Here is a 17,838-nt window from a genome sequence, read left to right as displayed (position 1 = left end):
TTTACATTTCAAAAGTTTTCCCCTTTCCAAGTCTCCCATTCAGAAACCCCCTATTCCATCCTTCTCCCCCACCCCCGCCTCTATGAGGGTGCTCCCCCACCCACCCATTCCCATCCTTCTGCCCTGGCATTTCCCTACACTGGGGCATGGAAAATCCTCAGGCCCAAGAGCCGCTCCTCCCACTGATGTCCCACAAGGTCATCCTCTGCCACATATGTGGACAGCGCCATGAGTCGCTCCCTGTGTATTTTTTTGGATGGTGGTCCAGTCCCCGAGAGCCCCAGGGGTTCTGTTCAGTTGACACTGTTGCTCCCTCCATGGGTCTGGGTCTGCAAACCCCCTCAGCTCAAGAAGACTTTTACAGTCCTTAATTACCATTCGCCCCTCTGTCCTTGATACCTCAGTGTTAGATAACACTCGCTTTCACTGTTCACTAATATTACACATTAACTTCGGCCCTTTTTTGAGCTGCGTAAGTGTGCCGACCAGCTTCCTCTGCACGCCCTAAACTCTGTATCCCTTGCTCTGAGTAGCACTGTGTTCAGAACACTGCAGTTAGGCTGATGCAGTGAGGAGGACGAATTTGATGAAAGACTTTGCCCTTACTTAGCATTTCATGAGTCGAGATTTAATCCTGGGGAATGTTAAATCTTGACAGCCTCTGAGAAGAGGGATGACACTGCTGACTGGCTGAAGTCATCTGACATGAACTCCTTCCATCTCTTCCTTTCCCAGCCTCACTCCTGAAAGCTAATTAATCCCTCTCAAGGCAGTGGTGCGACTCTTCGGTTCTAAAGGTGACCCTTGACCTTTACTCTGTTAATCTTTTCATTCCCATAAGCCCTTTCTCATGTTACTGTGTTCTTGCATTAAACAACCCCGTCTGTTTCTCTCTCATATTAATATCAGGGCTGCTGAATTGTCTTCATCTTTTCACGACCAAATTAAAAACAAGTTTCCTGTTGAAACTTGACTTTTTTTTCCCCAACCCTATCTCTTAACACTCAAGACAGACATTCTTCTTACTTTTTAAGTAAAGCTACTGTCCTGACCAAAGTCCTCTTCCATCCATTAGTATGGGTTTGACCCTGGTCAAATCTTAGCCATTTAAAACTATAAAGACGTAAAGAACTAAAAAAAATCCCAAAACTCTAAATATAAAAAACCCAAACAAATAACCCAGTTAAAAATGGGTTACAGAACCAAGCAGAGAGTTCTCAAAAGACAAAATACAAGTGGCTGAGAAACACTTAAAGAAATGTTCACTATCCTTCGCTGTCAGAGAAATGAAACGGAAACTACTTTGAGATTTCGTCTTATGCCAGTCGGAATAGTGGAGCTCAGTAATACAAATGAGAGCACGGGCTGACAGGGATGCGGAGCTGACAGGGACATGGGGAAGGTGATGAACACTTACTCATTGCTGGTAGACACGGAGACTTGACAGCCACTACGCAGAGTGATGTGGTGATTTCTCAGGAAGCCGTGCAAAGATCTATCTCAAGATCCGGCTCTACTTCTCTTGGGCGTATACCCAAAGGATGCTTCATCCTACGGTAGACACTTGCTCTAGTCAATAGCCAGAAATTAGACACAGCCAAGGTCTCCATCAGCTGATAAATGGGTACTGAAAATGTAGTACATTTACACAGAATATTATCCATCTGTTAAGAAAAACCAAAGTATGAAATTCACAGGTAAATGAATGGAGCCAGGAAAACTAAATTATCCTGGGTGAATTAGGGCTGGGCGTGGGGTGTGGGTGGAGAGGTTCTACCAAGGAAGGGGAATAGAGTGTATTGTTCTGGAGAGGCCAAAGGGAAAATTAAATAGGGAAGGGGATGGAAGAGAAGGGTCAGGAGGGGATAGAGAGAGGAACAACTAACACTCAAGGTCATTTGGAACCCGATACTGTAGAAGCTTCTTAAGATACTCACACATAAGAAAGAAGCCTAACTGGCATCATCAAAGAACAGGGAAGACCATGCCAGGACTAGGCATCTCACACCAACAACGAAAACGTCCACGGCCAGGAATGCCAGCTAATTGAGTCACTGGCCAAGGAGGCCCCGTGGAGGTCTTCAAACACCACAGGCCAACATTGGTCATTATGTCATCAGACACTGGGAAGTGAGCTGGAAGCTGACTAGAAGCTTCGCTACTACCGACCGACTGGCATTCACAATGCTGGAAGGCACACTGAATGTCTCCAGAGGAGAAGGTAGTCGATCGTCAGTATCTTCCACCCGTAATCCTTCAAATGTACAACAGTGACCCACAGGCATTAGATACGGGTGCGGTAGTGGCACAAAAGTTAGGGGCTTAACCGACCACTTTCTGAACGGATCTAAGGCTCACTCATAGACACTAGATAGGCCATGAGCCCAGGCGGGAATAGCTAATACTATTATTCTGTTAAAGGGACATAGCAGTAACATGACTCCTTGTGATGGATTGCTCTCCTGAAGATCAGTGCTCCACTCAGCCTCACCAGAGAACCTTTCTTCTTGTGGTTAGGGTTAGATGGGAGCTAACCCAAAGACCCACAACTGGCCGCTGTGCAGAAAGTAAGAGACCCTGGATCACTTCGTTCAAAGCAGGATGTCTTCATCAAAGTTCCCCAATCCCCAGCCTCAGAGAGTCATTTTGAAGTGGAGGTGAAGGGGTGAAGTCGGAGGTCATGGCTGACTCCGGGACACAGCAAGACTGATGCACTCACAGAGACTGTGGCGTGCTCAAGGCCTACACAAGTTTACTCCAGACGGGGTCCCAGCACTGAAAAAGGCGAGTACACATGGTCTCCCATCTCTAACTAAGAAGCAATGGACATCCACTGGCAAAAAGAAAAATCAGTGTTCTCCAATGGAGTCTCACTGGGTTTATAACCAAATTTCAGGGTTGACCCATGCTCAGGAGTGGCTGGCCCCTCTCCCTCTCCCTCTCCCTCTCCCTCTCCCTCTCCCTCTCCCTCTCCCTCTCCCTCTCCCTCTCCCTCTCCCTCTCCCTCTCCCTCTCCCTCTCCCTCTCCCTCTCCCTCTCCCTCTCCCTCTCCCTCTCTCTGCCCCCTCCCTCTCCTTCTCCCCCTCCTTTTCCTTTTCCCTTTCAATGGCATTTTTGAAGACTTTTAATCCCCATTTTGCATTTTTTATATTATTGGTCTTTTGCTTATTTAGTTTGGTTTTCATTTCATGTGTGTGTGTTTATTTTTTTCTTGTTTTGTTTTTGAGAGAGAGAGATAAAGCACAAAATTAGATGGGGGAGGAGGCAGGAGGTTCTGGGAAGGGTTGGGGGAGGTAAAATATGATCAAATATATTGTTTGAAAAGATATTTCAATTTAAAAAGTTTTTAAAGCCCACCAAGGTGGGATGGGGAGCTCGGTAAATAAAGTTTGCTGTTCCAGCCACAGGACCTAAATCAGGTTCCCAGGACACACAAAAAAATCAAAGATGGTGTCCCGGGCCTGTAGTCTCGCTGTTGGGAGGTAGACAGGTGGATTCTAACACCACTTTGGCCAGCCGGTCTAAACAAGCTGATGAGCTCCAGGATCAGTGAGAGGAGGCCCTGTCTCGAAAATGAAGGTGGGGAGTGCTGGAGGAAGTCACCTGGCCTTGAGCTCTGGCTTTACAGAAGTGTAAACCTGTAAACATGTACACACCATACATACACAAACATAAATACACAGCTTATTAAAACACTTACAAAGGTTTGCTTCTTATTCACACAGCTGCAATACTGCAGGGGAAATGAGAATCTGTTCACTGCGAGAGCCCAGGCTGGGGAGACCCACGCATATTTTAAACACAGCAACAGGTCTCCTAGATGAAACTAATGAGAAAGCTACTGGGTTTTAGCAAAATCACAGGTTCCTGGTGTAAACTGTAGCAGCCCACTTTTCAGACTCACTTGCCAGAGCTAGTCAAACAGACCCAGGCACTCAGCAAGGCTGCTTGTGAAGAAAGAAGGCCACCATGTATTCAGCAAAGGGAGAATGGAGGATAGCCGCAAAACAACTAGTTTCTTTATTACAAATTAGATACTGTTTCCTTTTCCTTTTTTCCTGCATACTTCTGCAGTTTTCCACTCCATGGAAGTATCTCCTCTTGCAACACACAGTGAGTAGAATGTTACAACATGGGGCTTGCAGAAGAAGGTTGCTGGAGACACATCTTTGAGAGGTATGTCTTGTCTCTAGCCCCTTTGCTCCCTCTCACTGCTTCCTGGCTACCCCAAGGTAAAGAGCTTCCCTCCACTGTTGCATGGCTGTTCTGATTTGCTGTAGTCCAGAAAGCCATGGAGCGGATGATATCTAAACCTGGATCCAATAAAACCCACCTCCATACCTCTGACTGTCTCGGACATTTTTATAGCAGGAGCACGAAGCAGACTGACCCACACATCTCCTGTCATCCGTGCTACGGTAGGCTTCATTTAAAATTCAAATCACTGCTTCATTTAAAAATTTATAATAACCATTTTTAAAGATTAAATGAGTTTTTTTTTACTTAATAGTCAAGTTTTGTATTATTTAGTTTGATCTATATTTTGAGTTTTTTTTTCTCTTTCCCCTCTAACTTTCTGACTAAATCTCACTTTCCCCCTTAAAATCATTTTTGATCACATCAGCTAAAATGTGAGTTCTGTCTTTTTTTTTTTTTTTTTTTTTTTTTGGTATGTAATAGCTTGAATGTGAAACGTCCCCGTAGGTCTGTGTTTGAATATTTGGTTCCCAGTTGCTGGTGATGTTCGAGCGCAGTGGCTCTCACCTTCCTAACGTTGTGACTCTCTAATACAGTCCTTCATGATCTGATGATTCCCAATCGTAAAATTAGGTTGAGTTGCTGCTTAATAACTGTAATCTTGCTACTGCTGAGTTAAAAGGTAGGTATCCGTGTTTCTCTTGGTTCTAGGCAACCCCGTGAAAGGGTCATTTGACTCTCAGAGGGCTCTCAGCTCAGGTTGAGGGCCACTGTTTTAGAAGACTGTGAAACTTCCACGAGGTGGAGAGAGCCTCACTTGGGGAAGTAAGTTTCTGGGTCAGGTCTTATCTTATAATTTACCCCCTTTTCCTATCTATTGCCTGCTTCCTAACTATGGCAGCAAGGTGAGCACTACCCCATGCTCCTATGGCTCTGTGTTCCCACCCACCCTGATGGTCTCTAATCCCCTCACACTGTAGCCAACATAGCCACCCCATCAGGTATTTGGTCACAGCAAGGAGAAAAGTTTGTAATATGGTCTGTTTTCTCAATCCCATAAAGCTTATCATGGCGTATCGCGCACCTACTAATTACCCCTACTTCTATTATAGCTTCTTTTTGACATGCCTCAACCTTAATTGTAGGTTCTATTCCTTCGCCAGAGATCAGCTCCTGAAATCCAATGCCGGGCTGTAAATGGCCTTCCTTACCTTGGTTTTCTTGCTGTCCGTCATTATCTTAGAACCTTGCTCGGCACTCTGTACATGTGAGATATTTATCTTGGAATAAGTCACTCACTAATCCCCCCCCCCCAATTCCCTTCTCTCAAGGAAGTAGTGGTGGCGTTTCCTGAGTCACCTACACCCCTCTTAGCATCCCACGAGCTGACTGGTGTGCTTTCTATGCGGCCGGCTGGGTTTAGAAGTTTAACGTGCATCTTCAGGATGGTGGTTTTGTCTAAATGAAGTTAATGGGCCCATGTGGGGGTTAAATAGATACCTTTGCCTTCATTAACGCCTTGCTCTTATCTGTTGAGCTTTGCCTGGGTGCACACACGTCTTCTTAAAGAGCCTCAAGCTTCTATGGGAAGTGAAAACTTGTTGCTCGTTAAACTTGGACGTTGAAAGCTGGACTTCTCTAGAAACTATTGTCCTTTCACAGAAGAGCCTGGGATGGTCACAGGGACAGATCTTGACTTACTTCTAAAATCAGACAATAAGAGCTCACAGAGAGGACCAGCTACCTGGCAGATGTTTTAAATAGAGTCTGGAAAACTCCACGGTGCATTCAATAAAAGATTCAGACAAATAAATGAACCAACAAAGAAACCCAAACTCTACGATGAACAGCCATGGTGCTCTATATTGTATATAAGTCTAGCAATTGAGAGGCTGAGGCGGGAGGACTACCATGAATTTGATGGAGGCCAGCTGGACTCTATAGTGAGTCCCAGCCTTTTTGGTCTTCAGAATGAGAGACTTTGTCTCAAAACCAAACCAAACAACCAAATAAGCTAGATACAGTGGTGTATATCTGTAATCCCATACTTGGAATTTTTAAAATAATAATGGCCAATTTTTCTGTCATGTTGATGCTTTTGATGCAGTTCTCCCCGAATGTGGGGCTCTGAGGGCAGCAAGACTACATCTGAGGGCCCTTTTTAACAAGTCTGAGAGGTTTGTGAAGGGAAACAATGGGGAAATATTCATTAACTCTAAGCCCTGAGGGGAAAGGTCAAGGCAGGTTATTCAGGGAGCAGTGTCTAAAAGGGCGCATGCAATCTTTTAATGGAATGAGAATAGTGGCAGAAAGTATTTTTAGAACAAAGGGTGAAGTTTTGGGGGTTAAACACAATTGCATCCAGAAGATGAATATCTTTTTTCTCTGTTTCTATCGGAAAAGTTACACTTAAAATATTGATTATCGTTATTTTTAATTTATGTTTATCCATAGGCATGAGTGTATGACACACTACAGTGCCTGTTGAGGCCAGGAGAGGGTGTCAGGTTCTCCGAGCTGCAGTTACAGGAGGTTGTGAGCCAGCCCTTTGGGTGCTGGGAACAAGACTCTGGCTTCTGACTGAGCAGCAAGTGCTTGTAACAGCCAAGATGTCGCGCCAGCTCCTCCTTGTTCTTCATACTGACTGGATTAGACAGTTTGATAACCGCACCATCTCAAATAACTTCTTTACATATTTGTCCTAATCAGAAGAGCTGAAGGTGCCCTGAAATTCCCCATAGCGCTTCAAATAAAATGGTACAATACTTTCAAAGGGGAAACAGAAACAGATAGTTAATTGATTTTTTTTTTTAAATAGCGTTTGCTGGGTTAAGTGCCTAGAAGAAAATTCTTAGGAAGAAAGCTCAAACTTCAAACTGCATCTATCTGATCCAGACCGCAGCAGACCTGACATCCCTCCTGGCAGCATCCATCCATCCGGTCCAGAACTGGGAATACCAAACACACAGCTGTGCGCGAGAACGGATGTGTTGACATCAGCTTTCAGTTTTTGTGCGATTCTGACAAGAGCTTTCTTCTTTTGTGACTGCCCCAACTGTTCCTCCCAGGCAGAAGGCAAGCAGCACTCCAAATTCACAGCAGTGTCCCCAGTTAGGGGACCTTGGAGCCATCCACATCGTGGGCACTTCAATGCTCTTTCAAAAGAATCAAGCAAGCCTAGCTTTCACAGTGGGCCTGACACTCGATGGCCACAAAACAGGAAGCTTTTCCTCTGAGCTATGCTATTTGCCGACTGATTTTATTTTTAAATCCACCCAGCGGACCGTCCTGTAAAGATGAAGCAGAAGGCTTTGTACCCCCAAATGAATCTTGCCACTTAATGAACGCATTTGCAAACTAATAATCTACTGGGCAGTCAGGCACCGTGAACCTAACTTAATTTCACTGGACTATAAATAGTCTGGTCAAGGGGCGGGGTCATGCCGAGGGCTTTCTAAATGCAGTGCCTTTAAAGCTGGCAGATGTTTTGAAGTCTTACTCTCTAATGTCTAATGTAATTATGAGTTAATTGGGACTAAAATGAAATTCGGCCAAAGGAGGATGATATTCGAAGGCCCTGCCTGTCTTGGAACAGTATTTCTTAGTGGAAATACAAAGGCTTTTTGTCTTTTTAGTTTTCCTAGAATTCGCTTCTGAGTGGCGGGGTAGCGCGCCTCGTATACCTGTATTCCACCGAGGCACGTTAATTCTGAAGTAATGAGTGCAAATGAATGGGCTTATTGCCTGATTCCAGTTGTTTAATGCAGTCAAGGGTGGATTGTTCTGTGACTTTAAGGCTGGTTTATCACTGAGTTGCAAGCCTGTGGGCTCTTTTGGCCTTGAAAGTAAAACCAAGTAAAATGTGCAGGTAAAATACATTAGGGAGTAATTTGCTTCCTTTCATAAGTGAGGAGAGCTTCCAGTGGCTCCTGCTCCACCCCATTCTCACTTGATCCCTGCCCTCACATCGCTCCACCCCTCCCCGCCCCTCCCCCACTCCCACTGCACCCTCCCTCCCTCCCCACCCTCACCTCACCCCCATTAGCACACAGGTCTCACACATCCCAACCTGGCCTAGAATTTGACACATAGCCTAAGGACTGGCCTTGAACTCCCAATCTTTCTTCCTCCACCGCCCCAGAACTGGGATTCCAGGTGTGTACCAACACACCCAGTTAATGGGAACAGAGCCAAGGGCCTCCGGATGCTGGGCCAGCCCTCTCCCTCCGGAGCTGCAACCCAGCTCTGGCTTTGTCCACAGCAGCTTTGAGAAGCTGGGAGTTTAGATTAAAGCCTGATGAAGGAGTTGTTTACCCGATGAAAAGTGTCTGGAGTTCTCCGGAGTGTGGCATCCACATAAGCTGCTCTTATAACTAGAGCCACGGCCCAGCCACTGTCTAACTGTCATTACAACATCCTGGAAGAAGCGGGGCCAGGTGTGGTTGATGATTTACCATTTTTCTGGACAAACACTGAGCCCACATTGCACTTTGTCCTGGGAACTATGACTGGCAGATTTGCTACATTGTAACCAATTTCTCTTTGAATTAAGGAAGCTGCTTTTGCTGTTTCATGGACTTCAGAATCTCCTCTCCTATATGGATAGCTGGCAAATCTTTTAAGCCAGGGCTTGTGTCTGGCTAGATTTTATTTCCGTGGAAAAGAACATGTGTACCTGATGAATATTTGGTTACAAGAGAAGCAAGATAATTGGAGTCTGATTATCAGCTCTTGAATTGATTGTTATTATTTTATGTGCATGGGGTGTTTGTATGCATGAAAATCTGTGCATGCTATGTGTACCTGATATCTGGAGACCACTAGAGAGCACTAGAGCCTCTGAACTTGAGTTAGGAACAGTTGTGAGCCACCATGTGGATGCTGGAAATTGAACCTGGGTCCTCTGGAAGAACAGCTAGAGTTCTTAACTGCTGAGCCATCTCTCCAGCCTCATTTTATTTTTAAGATTTCATTATGATTATTTTAAAATTATGTGTCTATGCGTGTGTCTGTGGATAGGGGTGTGTGCACCTGAGTAGAGGTGCCCTTGCAGTCCAGAAGAGGGTATCTGAGCCCCTGGAGCTGGAGTTGTAGGTGACTGTGAGCCACTGGGTCTGGTTAGTGAGAAATGAATTTGGGTCCTCTGGAAGAGTAGTATTCACTCTTAACTGCTGAGCCATTCCATCAGCTCCACCCACCCCCACCCCAATTGATCTTTTTAAAATGTTGCAATAGAGAGTAACTTTAGACTGATAAAAACGTCCATGCAAACAACAAACGAACATCTATAAATAGCACTCAGCTCATGTTAAATGCAACATGCCACAAACCAGGGACTTCCATGGTAATTATCCAAGACTCATGCTTTTAAACGTTTCTAGGGAGAATCAGCTCGCTCTGAAAGAGCCCGTGGTCTGGGTGAAATTGCAGAAAAGGTGTTGCGATTGCAATTAGTCTTCCCTGGTGGTAAATTCCCCAATGGCACCGTGCCGTCCCTTCTGCAAAATTAAATCTGCCTACTTTACAGAGCAGCCAAGACTCTGCAGGGTTTGGCTCTGTCTGGTGATTCTGGCCTCTTCAGTTCCAGGTTCCTTTCCTTAGCCCTGTTTCTTTGTCTAGCTGGATCCCACCTTTCTTTGGCCTGGGAGTGCAGCTCAGTTGATGGAGAGCTTGCCTAGCTAAGCCCTAGGTAAACCAGGCATGCTGCCACGTGCTTGTCAGTCCAGTGCTGGGGAGGTGGAAGCAGGAAGACCAGGAGTTGAAGGTTATCCTCAGCTACATAGTTGGAGGCCAGCCTGGGCTACAAGAGACCCTGTTTCAACCAACTGACCAATCAATCAACCAACCAGCCAACCAAGAACCACCAAGACAAAAGTTCATTTCTCTGGAAAACAGCTCCTCCCCTTTCCCCAAAGCCACGGCACCCAGCCATGGTACAGACATTAGCATTTTATAGACAGCAGGCACACTGAACTTTTAACATCATACAATGTTTGATTATTCCTTCCAGAACGTTCAAGTCCGCTACAGAGTTAAGATCACCCCTCGGCATGTGGTTCACTGGTATTTTATCCTGAGAGCAAAAGAAAAAAAGTCTGCTGTGGTTTGAGTGTTTGCGTCCCTTCGACAATTCATATTGTGAATGAAAAGCCCTGGAAAGGAGCTGTGTCCGCAGAGACTGGTGACTGATTAGAACTTCAGTCCTCCCCAGAGATTGGAGTACTGCGGGCCCAGAGGTTAATTTCCTTATCTTGGGCTAGTTCTAGCCCTCTGCAATGGCTAATCCTTGCCCGCCTCTGTGTCAGAACTAACATCTTGTGACTAATAGAAAACGACCCCTTAGAATGTATTATCTCGGAAGCTCCTACCAATCCAAGAGCTAAGAGTGTCAGCAGACAGCATCCTGGGTTTACAGACAAGCTCCTTGCATCTTGCTGTGCCTGCCTCTGCTGTGCACTCACCAACGGATTTTATTTAACCTTGCCTTGATTTATGACTTTCCTTGTTCTGTAAAACTATAAAAATGTCAGGAAGCTGCTTCCACATCGGAACATGGAATTTGGAGTTCCTGGGCTGTGGCTATTCAAAATGGCTACAGAATAAACTATCTCTTACTCCCTTTAAGATCAGAGAGTTGTTTGTTTTGTTTTGTTTTGTTTTAAATGTCAATAACCTCCACCCCCAGCCCCATTACAGCAGTGTTCAGAGATGTAACCTCTGGGAATGATCAGGCCCTTGGATCAGATGCCCTCAGAATTAGGCATTCGGGAACTAGCCCTTCTCTTTTCCCACATGAGGTCACAGGAGTGACTCCTCTAAAGGCATCGTCTTTGAATGGTGGAATGAATCCTCAGTGGACACTAGATTTGTTTTGGACTTTGCAGCTTCAGGATGTGTGGGAAAAACTATTTTTTTTTGTAAATTACTGGGTCTAGAGTATTTTGTGATAGTAGCAAGAATAGTCTAAGATAAACAGTAAGTACCATGAATGTCTCTGGCCCATGTCTGTTAAATATGTAGACCAAAGAAAAATTTTTGGACACTTTATGGCAAACTGGTAGCCATCTTTAAAGTCCTTTCAGGGTAATAGGTTAGGAGCCAGGTTGACCCAGCCCTTTCCTTTGACAATCTTGCCAGAATTTAATGACAGTTTGGTCAGAGTGGCAAAGGACTGTGAGGTGATTTCTCTTTTCCCAGAAGGGAGTGTTTTCCTCTGTGTTCTCATTCCTCCTCGCTCACTGTTCTTGGAACACACGCATCTATCTCCATGGGTTTTTCTTCTCAGTTGAAATATTTCTCTGACATTATGAACTTCTTTGCAAACCCTCCGTAGACAGTGTGGCTTGCTTAGCCATGAGAAGCCCTTGAAGAGAAAGCACCACGTTACTGCTTTGATATTCATTTAACAGTTTAAGAGGCAAATGAATCCTTACCCTTCATGTGACTTTTAGCTTCTTAGCTGGCCTTGGAGAACACTAAAGCTAGATAGATACATAGATAGATGATGAATAGATAGATAGATAGATAGATAGATAGATATAGATAGATAATTGATAGATAGATAGATAGATAGATAGCACCCTTTCTTTCCACTCCAGGTTTTGGAAAGCGATCAGAGGCAGAAGAAGCCAGCAGGCACTCTGCTAAAGAGAGGTAAGTCAGAGTTATTTGTCTTGCCCTGTGTTGGGCAAATGCTTGACTTGAAGTTGCTCAATGGAGGAAGGGGCTTATTTTAGCTCATGAGGATACCGTTCATCATAACGGGAAGGCATCCACAATGGCAGCAGAGGGTACTTCCTCCTGTGTCTCGGAACAGGAAGCAGAGAGCAGACAGGAAGTGAGGCTATAGAACCTCGAGGCAAGCCCATCATTCCTCCCTCGCTCCACCTCTTGTAGGTTCACCGAAACAATACATCTGGCTACCAAGTGTTCAGACACTAAGCCTGGTGGGATGCGGTAGAGAACATATCTTGTTCAAGCCATAGCAGGATGCAAGGCTTTGCCCATACACTTAAGGTTTTATAGTTATCTTCTCCCTATATAGAAGAGAAGAGATGGCTCTCTGTTGAAGTGAGTTAAGTCAGTGAAGGAAGAAACAGAATTTAGACTGTTAGAGTTGCATGGGAGGCTAGCTGGAGATAAAGGACACACACTTGTGCTTTTTATGGCCTGTAACATTGTAAAGATGACAACAGTATAAAGCGCTGTATTTACAGGGCCAGTTCTTGCCTCAGCACATCGCCTCGTGTTGCTCCCGCCGATCTTTACAGGAAGGTTAAAGCAATCTGTGTGACATATTTCATTCATCAAAGCAACTTCACTCGCTGGCCTTTCTCAACTCAGAATAAAAATAAGACCGCTGAAGCCTTTTCCCGTTCAAAGATGCATAAATCTGCAAAAATAAGTTTAGGGGGGAAAAGAGAGAGAGATTTGAGGTGTGGCTCAGACGGATTTGTGCTCTCAAACAATATGTTTCCAAAAGTAATGGCTTTACTGGGATATCACTAATATATCATAAAACTCACCCTTTTAAATTACACACTTCAATGGTTCTTACTATATCCACTTGTACAGCTACTACCGGGACCTACACTTAAAGCAATTCATCATACCTCAAAAAACCAAAATAAAAATCACTGTATCCATTGAGCACTCTGTGTTCCTCATTTTACCTTGCCTCTGGCAACCACTGGCCCATTTTTCTATTTGATTATTCTGGGTAATTCATGTAAGTAGAAGTAGAAACCTTATGGCTCTTGATGTCTGATTTTTGTGTGTGTGTGTGTGGCATTGGGTTTAAACTTGCATCAGGTCTCAGTACTGCATTCTTGTGGGCTGAATAATATTCCATTATGGATCTATTTATTTGTTGATGGTCATTTGGAATATTCCTACAATTTGACCTTAAAAAAATGAATGTTGTGAATACCCATATGCAATAGTTTTTAGACACATTTTAACTTTTCTTGGATATAACCTAGAAGTAAAATTTCTGAGTCATATGAGAGCATTATTTGTTTAAAAATTGTTTTGTTTTATATTTACTTTGTGTGTGTGTATGTATGTGTGTGTTGTATGCATGGCATGTAGACATGCTACAGGGTGTCTATGGATGTCAAAGGATAGCTGCTTTTGGGGGTTGCTTCTCTTCTTCATCATATAGGTTCTGGAAAATTGAACTCAGGTCTTCAAGTTTGGAGGCACCAGCCTTCTCACTGGCCTGATGCTAAGTGGCTGCAGCATTTTGTTTTCCTAGCAGTAGTGAGTAGGTAAGGAGTCCAAGTTCTCCATAATGGCCTCCAGGACTTGCTACTGCCTATCATTTTGATGTTTTTTTCTACCTTGTATTTGGTAGCTGGCATCTCACTGTGACTTTGGTTTGCAGCTCCATGATATGAAATAATGCTGGCATCTAACATACTTACCAATCATATGTGTCTTCTTTAATGTCTCCTTAAGTCCTTTGACTATGTTTTAAGGAAGTCATCTTTTTACTATGAAGTTATAAGTATTATTCATGTATGTTGACTGTGAGTCCCACTATGGTATATGCAGGGGAACCTGTGTGATATTCAAAGACCTAGGGCCCTTGGGTGTGGGAAGCCACATGTGCCGTTGCAGAGTGGCACTGACTACTGCTGGCCACCACGCATAAGTTTGGACAAACAACCAATGTGTACATATGCAATAAAGTTTTTTGCAAAGACACTGCCTGGCCCGGGCATGATAATGAGGTTCTGTAAGGTACTGAGAGTATAACCAATCAGATGTGAGACATGCAAATGAGGTATGATAATGAGGTTCTGTAAGGTACTGAGAGAGAGAGTAACCAATCAGATGTGAGACATGCAAATGAGGTATGATAATGAGGCTCTGTGAGGTACTGAGAGAGTAGCCAATCAGATGAGGAACATGCAAATGAGGTGTAGTGCATAACCAATCCGGGTGTAAGACACGCCTCTCCTAGGCCTATAAAAGCAGCACCAGTTCTGGGCTCGGGGTCTTTTCGCCTCTACGATCAAGCTCTCCCAATAAACGTGTGCAGAAGGATCCTGTTCCAGCGTCGTTCTTCCTGGCAAGACTTGGGAGGTGACTGATTCAGCATGAGGGCTCTGCATTCATGCAGGGGTTAGTGACTTCATAGCAGGGTGCAAGGGAGAGAGTGAACACTTTCATGTTCTTGTCTTCTACCATGTGAGGACACATCAACAAGGGGCCACCACAAGAGTAAAGCCAGCTATGGTGCACAACTGTGATCTCTGCCCATGGGAGGTAGAGGTAGGATGATCAGTAGCTTAAGGCCAGCCTAGGCTTCATGGAACGTTTAAGGCTAGACTTTACTAGATATCGAAGCTATAGGCACCCTGATATTGGACTTTTTTTTTCTCCCAGAACTGTGAGAAATAAATTTCTATAATAATCATCCAGCATGAAGTATTTTGTTATGATAACAGAAATGAACTAAAACATCTCTTATCAGATGAACGAGGAGTTATATTTTTCTTCCATCACGTAAGCTGGCTTTTAAACTTTCTTTGTAGTACTCTTTGAAGCACACAAACCTCCAATTAAAATATTAATAATTAACAACAAAGCCTTCTGTGGTGCTAGTGATGGAACACAGGTAAACTCTCGACTGCTGAGCCATATTGCAAACCCCAAACTTTCAATTTTGATGAAACACTCTGTCCATCTGTGGTGTTGATCCTTGTCCTGGAAACAATTTTAGCCTTGTATCCAGGAAGCCCTTACCTAGGATGAGGCCACAAAGATTTGCTTTCATGTTTTATTCTCTGGTCTGTATTTGTAGCTCTGACATTTATACCTTTGATTTTTTTTCCCTGCAAAGCCGTTGGCGATTTATTACCATTAAGATTTGTGTTATTGTTCTTGTCAGTTTTACTGTATTGTTCCCAGTGTTCTTTAAATTGACAATAAAAATGATCTATGTTGACAGTGTATGACATGATGTTTAGGGATATAAATACATTGTGGAGTGGCTCAGTTAAGATAATTATGGCTACCTTACATGTATACATTTCCTTTAAATTATTTTTTATATTATTTTTAAATTATGGGCATATGCTTAGGTGTGTGCATTAATTGTGTGAGTGTGGCTGTGTGCGTGTGAGTGCAGGTGCCTTTGAAATTCAGAAGAGAGTGTCAGAATTCCTGAAGCTGGAGTTATAGGCAGTCGTGAGCTGTCTGATAGAGGTTCTGGGAAACAATTCAGGTCCTCTGTTTAAGTATTACATACTGTTAACTACTGAGCCATAATTCCAGTATGAGCCATATCTCCAGTAAAATATGTATACATATATACTATACATAGTATATAATACATGCACTATATATAGTATACTATATAGTATATATAGCACATAGATAATATGTGTGTGTATATATATGTATACATGGAATTTTACATACACACAACTTTATATAACATACATATAACTTTGGATCTGAGCTAATGTTATTCAAGTGGGCCTAGAGGGCTGAGGGGAAGCATGAGGTCTTAACCACCATTTAGCCCTGAAGTGGCAGCGATAACATGACAGCCCAAGTGCCTCCATCAGCCCATTTTAGGCAGTGCTGGGAATCAAGCTTGGGGCTTCTGGTATGCTAGGCTACTGCTCTAGGCACTATGTCCACAGCAGCTGTCTACTTTTAGAAGAATGAAGAACGTGCTGGAATGTGTGTGCTTCAGGGAGCACAGGGACAGTTTCCCACTCTGATGGACTTCCTTCAGATCTATTCCAGGCCTCAGTATTGCTAGACCACATGGTCATTCTATCTGATTTTCTTTGAGGGGAGGTCTCATTATGTATCCTGGCCTGTCCAGAACTTGTTCTGTAAGTAGGGCAGGTAACAAACTCAGAGATCCTCTGCAGACATTCACCACTGTGCCTACCTCCCGTCAGCGCTGCACTCTCCACTCTCCAGGGAGTTTCCATGCTCTTTTCCATGGTGCTGTGGTAGTTCACATCCCCATCAGCAATATACCAGGGCTCCCCTTTTCCACATCTTTGATGGCATATTATCTTTTTTTCAAATACATTTCGTCCACTTGTGCTTTCTTTGAGAAATGTCACTTAGGTTCTTTGTCTATTTTTTCAGATTATCTTATTTAATTATTTAAGTTCCTTATATATATTTAACAACTAACCCTTTACTAGATGGATGGTTTATAAATTATTATTAGTATTAGTTCTTGAAACTGGATCTTACTATTCAGCCAAGTCTATTCTGGAATTCACTATGTAGTCCAGACTGGCCTTGAATCCATATTTTTCTGGACTCCTAGGACTGAAGTTTTATGCCACCAGTTTTTAAAAATCTTATTAATTATTAGTGGGTAGTGTGTTTGTGAGTAGGTATGTACATGACAGTGTTGTGTAGCATTTTCCTCCAAATTGAGATATGACATCCCCAGAGAAGTTCCTTTAGACTTCAGGAAGTTCTAAAGAGAGTTTTGTTAAGAAGTAAACAAGCCACAAGTCTCAGGAAGTCCCTGAAACTTACTACATTCACAAGATTCCTCCTTCCTTTTATAAATGCAGTAAGAACTGCCCAGGAGAGGAGATTCTCAGACATGTTGAGCTGCCTGCACATGCTGCATGGTGCTCTACAATTTTAGCTTTTGTGAGGCATTACCCATGCATGGTGACATAGATGCCTTCAGTCACCTCTGCTCACTCAAGTAACCCTTCCAACCCACTCCAGATAGAATCTCAGTAAATTCATTGATTCACTTTGGTAGTATTGTTACTTGGAACTGTCATTATTCCCTGTCAGAGGTGAATAGATGTGTGTCCTTATCTCCTCAGGTACAGTACTGTGTGCCACGGATGATATGCACGTGGAGCTGGAGGACAACTTTGTGGAGTTAGTTATCTCCTTCCACCATTGTGTTCTGAGAAACAACTTTAGATCACCAGGCTTCTACAATGCGCACCTTTACCTGTGGAATTAGCTTTTGTCTGTGATGGGAAGCCAGCCTTCAGCTTAACTCTTTTGCACATGGATATTATGTTAGTTACTTTTTATGGTTCTTTGAAAAATATAACTAACGGAAACAATTTAAAGAATAAAAACTTACAGTTTCAGATTATTTTGTATCATGTTTTTTTTTTTTTTCTTTTCCCCTCCTTTTGCTTTTCTGTCAACTTCACACAACCTAGAACTATCTGGAACACAAAGAACAACAACAAACCATCAATTGAGAAAATGCCTCCATCAGATTATCTCCTGGCAAGTCTGTAGGGCATTTTCCTGATTGAAGATTGACGTTGGAAGGTTCAGCTCACTGTGGGTAGGGACACCCTTGGGCAGGTGGCCCTGGATGGTATAAGAATGTAGTCTATCCCGACTTTCCTCCATGAAAGATTCTAAGTGATTTCTACACTGAAACACATCGTTTCTCCTCCAAATGGCTATTGACCATTGTATTTATCTCAGTACTAGAAAGCACACGGGGCCATTCCATCCAAATTCCTTTTGCTCTGTTTCTGGGCACACTGCGAGGCAGAACATCAGAATTTCAAGTGTGTAGGGCAGGGGTTGTCACATCATTGGGGACAGGAAGCACAGAATAAGGCAGGCAGGAAGAAGCTAGAGAAAGATAATTTTCCTGTGACA

The 17,838-nt window shown here is 43.5% G+C and overlaps 1 long non-coding RNA gene across 1 annotated transcript; it reads left to right on the top strand.

Annotated features, from left to right (window-relative positions):
* The first annotated feature begins 3,889 nt into the window (after positions 1-3,889).
* On the top strand, positions 3,890-17,215 carry Gm38917. The gene is made up of 3 exons (XR_869559.1): positions 3,890-4,176; positions 4,281-4,418; positions 17,028-17,215. It is a non-coding gene; the product is annotated as a predicted gene, 38917 (long non-coding RNA).
* The last annotated feature ends 623 nt before the right edge of the window (positions 17,216-17,838 follow it).

This window comes from Mus musculus, chromosome 6, assembly GCF_000001635.26.
Source record: "Mus musculus strain C57BL/6J chromosome 6, GRCm38.p6 C57BL/6J".
Lineage (NCBI taxonomy): Eukaryota > Metazoa > Chordata > Mammalia > Rodentia > Muridae > Mus > Mus musculus.
Note: the sequence above shows the minus strand (reverse complement) of the source record. Positions and strands in the feature narration are given on the sequence as shown.